The sequence below is a fragment of the Pteropus vampyrus genome, unplaced genomic scaffold, assembly GCF_000151845.1.
Source record: "Pteropus vampyrus isolate Shadow unplaced genomic scaffold, Pvam_2.0 Scaffold36, whole genome shotgun sequence".
NCBI lineage: Eukaryota > Metazoa > Chordata > Mammalia > Chiroptera > Pteropodidae > Pteropus > Pteropus vampyrus.
In genome coordinates, this window is record NW_011888817.1 from 7,962,319 (window position 1) to 7,967,497 (window position 5,179).

Genomic DNA, 5,179 nt, shown 5'->3' on the forward strand with positions numbered 1-5,179 from the left:
TTCAGCGTTAAAAGTGGTCACACGGTGACCTGTGACATTTTGCTTAATCAGAAAGAAATTGCTCTGCGCCTCGAGTAGACTGGGAGGTTTCTGGAGCAGAACATTCTTTACATTTCTCACGTTTCGTTTGTGCTGAGCTGGACGCAACCCAGGTTCCAGGAGCCAGAGAGAAACCCCAGCGCCCGGGCCTGGGAGAGAGCAGAGGCTCCGACCTGGGGTCTGAGCGCCACCCTCTCCTCACCAGCCTTGTGAATGCCCACGAGTTCCCGTCTAGTGAAGAATCTTCCTATGTCCCAGGCCTGGGGGGACCAGGGTGATGGACACAAGGCTGAGGACACAGAGCCCGTGTGTTGTCACAGCTCAGGAAACCTCTGTGAGGTGAAGGACAACAGCAGAGACAGGCCCAGGATCTGAGGTCTCGGAGCCGCTGACTCACTTCCTCTCCCTCACTCCTCACCCCTGCCCTGAAGGGTGGAGCTGCTTCCCGGGAGACATGAGGAAATCGAGACTCAAAGGGGTCAAGTGCAGTGCCCAAGGACACACTGCTAGATCCTGGTCTGTGCTCTTCCCATGACCCCAGATTACTTTTCTGGCCCCCCAAACACCTTCTGCAACCCTTAAGGTCATATCCTGGACGTCCGAGGACCTCCCAGGCCTTCCACAGGACACTAGTGCTTGGCTCAGCCAAGCTATCAAGCTCTTCTTCCTCCTGGTCTGACCCATCTCCACTCTGTGAGAGCAGATTGATCCCAGCAGGTCCTTTCCTGGCTGGGTGACTTGGCCTCTTCTCTCCACCTCCCTGGAGCCATAGTTCCCTCCCCCGTAAAACAGGACAATTGGGAAACTTTCTCATCTGTAACAAGAGATGGGGCTGCTGTAGGATGCAATGAAATAACCTATGTCCATTTCCCAGCAGAGAACCTAGCACATGGTCACCGCTCGATATTTGGGAGATTTTAACACCCACAAAAGTAATATTGCTCTCTTGCATCCCTGCAACCTGGGAAGTAGGGCCCCCTTTTCGTCAGCTGTGATGGCCACAGACTTTGCTCACAACAAAACACATCCTGGCAGCAAGGGTCAGAAATGGGCTCCACCACCCCATCCCCCCAACCCCACCCCCCAGCCCCCAGCTCCCTGGCAGCCTCCACAGAGGGAGAGGTAGCAGAGCCCAGCCCTGTTCAACCTCCCTCCTACCTATCACAAGGAAGCTCAAGGTCTCTGGGTTGGCACTTAGTGAGATCTGAGGCTGCGGTCAACAGACCCTGCCCTTGGCCATGTCCCTTCAGATTGTCTTCCTGACCACCCCCAGGGCAGCTGGCCTTCGAGGAGTCCTCTCTCTTCTCAGATTCCTGCAAAGACTGACCTTTCCACTACAGTGGGTGGTGGCGAGCCTTGTGCTTGCAACAACTCAGCCTAAGTTAAGATCCAGGCTTTGCCTTTCTAGCCAGCCATGCGACCTTAAGAAAGGTCCCTTCTCACCTGTTTCTCTGCACCTTGGGTTTTTCTGATCTTCTCCTGCCTTTAGGCCTTTGCAGTGCTGTTCCTTCTGCCTGGAACACTCTTCCCACATTTCTTCACCTGGCTGTTACGCGTTTGCAATGTCAGTTCGCTGCTCACTCTGGAGCCTCCCCAGAAGGTCCCAGCCTAGGTTTGGTTTTTCCTTGTATTTCCCTCTTGTCATCACATGCTCCCCCTCTCAGCTTCTAAGTATAGGAACTGACCGCATCTGGGTCACTGTCCAGTACAGTTTCCAGGGCATGAAGATGCCCAGTAGATGATGGACAGATCCAGAGATAAGTAAGTAACCCTCCATCTCCTCCCTCAAAGGGTAGCCATTCATCCTCCTACACTAAAAAAAATGAAGGAAAATCCATCGACTCTGGCTCAAGTGAATTGTAAAGTATGGACATGGTACAAGTGGGTTTATGGGGAATCACTGCCACCTCGTGTGGACAAGAGTCAAAGACTGTCCTGCAGCCTGAATGCCAGGAGGCCAGAGATGGGGGGAACGAAGCCCCTTCTCTCTGTGTGGAGACTCTTCCGGAGAAATGATGAAAATCCAACTCAGACAGGATTCGCAATGCTGGCAGCAGCATCGGCAGATGCATTTTTAACATTTTGGCCTTTCGAATTCTCAATATTTATCTTAATAAACATAAGCCTGGGCTTTTTTTTCTTTCTCTTTTTCTCTGCTATAAAAGGCTCAGGGAGTAGCACAGTGAGAGATGAAGGGTTGAAAGGCAGAGAAAACTCGTTTTTAAAGGTTTCGATCAAGTTCCACCTGAGCAGAGCCAAATGGAGGGCGGGCAGGGCGGGGGTGGGTGGTGGGCAGGTGGACTCAGCAGGGATGAACTAAAGGAGGCAAGGGTGGAGGACAGGCAGCTCTGGCAAGGAGGCACCCATCGAGTGGGCTTGTTTGGGTCTTCGAGCTTAGAGCAGAGATTGGGGAACAGGAGTGACAAACATTTAGGGCAGAATGACCCTTAAAGCAGGTCAGAAGAGGCCCCTGGGCTTTAGAGGAGCCCCATCGCCCTCTCTCCCACTGCCCTCTCCCATGGGGGAGAGGACTCTGCAGGCCCAAGGGAAGGGGGACTGTGGGCCCTCTTAGACCTCACTCAGGACCCGGGGATTCACACTCAAGTGGCCCTGCACTTGCTTCCAGGAGCCTGCCTGCTCCTCTTGCCAGGTCTGGACTCCTGAGGTAGAGCCAAGGGTGCACACCACCCCAGAGCATGCACCCTGGGTGGAGAGGCAGCTGAGGGTCCACACCCAGCCACACTGCTCCGTAGTTGCCCTCTCCCCCTGCACCCAGCACGTCCAGCCTGGAGCTGCCAGTGAGGCAGGGCAGCCAGAGCTTAGAGCTGGAAGTCCTGCCACAGGTGGCAGTACAAACACAGTTATTTTCCATATGGGCCCTGAGGACAGGAAAAGGTGAAGGAAGCGTGGCTCTGCTCCATGCTGAGTCCTCTCCTGGCAGTGGTGACTGAGATGCCTATCACTCTGGTTACCGTGGTGGTGGTGGTGGTGGTGGTGGTGGTGGTGGTGGTGGTGGTAGTGGTGGTCACCCTCAGAAGCAGACTAGACTTGATTCCTCAGGACACTGTCCCCAAAGGGAGCTCTGGGGAGCTGCCTCCAAGGAAGAGTGTCTAGAACTCCTTCAAGTCCCTGGAGAGCACTTGTCTGACACATGGGTCAGGTCCCAGCTGAGCCTCCTGGGCCTTACCCTTCCAGATCAGAGAGGGGTCCCACAGCCTGCACTGTGCCCAAGGCTGCCCTGGGCCCTCGAGGGGCAAGACTTCCTTTTTGTCATCACAAGTGGGTCTGGCGGTGGGCCCCACAAGTCACTACAAATGCAAGAGGGATGGGAACATCAGTTATAGGGCCATCTGGGTTAGAGAGGCCTGGCTTAAAATCATTCCTGAGCCTCAGTTTCCCCCATCTATGAAGCAAGAGTGGCAACAGCAATGCTATAAGCTTGGGGAGGGTTAAATGAGACCTTAGAGAAAATGCAGAGGTGGCCCTGGTCAGAGCTGCTGCAATGACCTTCTTCTGGCCCTCTGACATTAAACCGGTTGCTTCGCTTCTCTGAGCCTCAGTTTCCCCATCTATAAAATGAGAATAATAATACATGTTCCCCCTTAGTTCAGTATAAGGATGAAAAGAAGTCATTATGCTTTCTGAGTCCTGCATCACACACACCTCAGCCCCTCTTGGCGACACTGACTCCCCTCATGTCTCAAAGGAAGTCACTCTCAGACCCACCATCCTTAAGACCCTTGTGTTCTGAGGTAGAGGTGGGGAGAAGTAGAAACGAAGGGTCTCCACACCCCTGTCCCAGAGAAAATGAAGAAGTCCCCGTAACTGGAGGTGGCTCGATGTTTCACTCACCGATTGTAAAACCAAACAGCCTGTCCTAGAAATATTGGTATTATCTCTAATTTCTTTTACACCATTTTAAATGCAGTCATTACAGGGTCCAGCTGTTTAGTGAAAGAAGCATCAATATAGTTCTTGCCTCCTATGCATGAGGAATTATACTTTCCCTGGAGCCCTCTGCGTGCTGCAGGTGTTTCTATTAAAATGAAGGCCATCTTAGCTATATGAGGGAGAAGAGATTATGCCATAATGGGCAGGCCAGGGCCAGGGATTCAGTTAGACCAGGGCATGGCCTGGCAGGGGCATACATCATAGCATTAGGGTCATAAACAAACTCTTTGGCCAGCCCTGGGGATCTGAGTCATCTACTGGGGGGCAGAGCCCAAGAGGCTTATAGGGATGGCCAGTGGGAACCCACAATATGAGGTAATGATTAATGGCCAGCATTTCCTGAGGACTCACGATGCACCAGGCACTATTTTAATATTTCTATACTTATTTATTCATTTAATCCTCTCTATATCCCATGAAGCACACATTCTGTTATTGTTCACAATTAGCAGAAGAGGAAACTGGGTGATAAGAATTAAGCAACTTGTTCAATGCCCCATAGTTGATGAATGACAGAGCTGAGATTTGAACTCCGGGCATCTGACTTCAGACTTGCACTAAAGCCCTGTTATAAAGTCCAGAATTCTCAGCCTCACTCTCTTAGTATAGGAGGTATTCCATAACCTGGCTCCTTCCAACATGTATCAGTTTTTGCCACATAACAAACTGCATCCTAATGAATGGGCTTAAAACAGCAATGGACTCATGAACAAAGCAGCCATGGTGTCAGGGATGGAGGTTATATGTGGGCTCAACAACATGGACCTTTCTTTATCACGGCTGATCTTGCCAACGCTATTGCTGAGAGCCAATCTGCAGATACTCAAGACAAGCATCAAAACCCACATATGGAACCATTCCCTTCAGGGACCTGCCAGCCACCTAGTGGCAGATTGATTACATTGGACCCTTTCACCGTGGGCTGGGGCTGTGAGAATATAGACCCACCAATGTTGGCTTACACGACAGGAGCAAGGACACGGCAACCAGAACCAAGAGAAGTCCCCTTCCTCCTGCGGTGTCCTTCTAGTGCCCTTGAATAATGAAGCTTAACAATGTGCTCACTACACAGAGTAAACACTTAGAGTCTAATCCATCATTACAGAGCTGGTACTGAAGGGTGAACTTTGAAGTGAGAGACAACACATTAATAACTTGTACAGTCCACCCCTTTGGCTGCTCGGCTTTC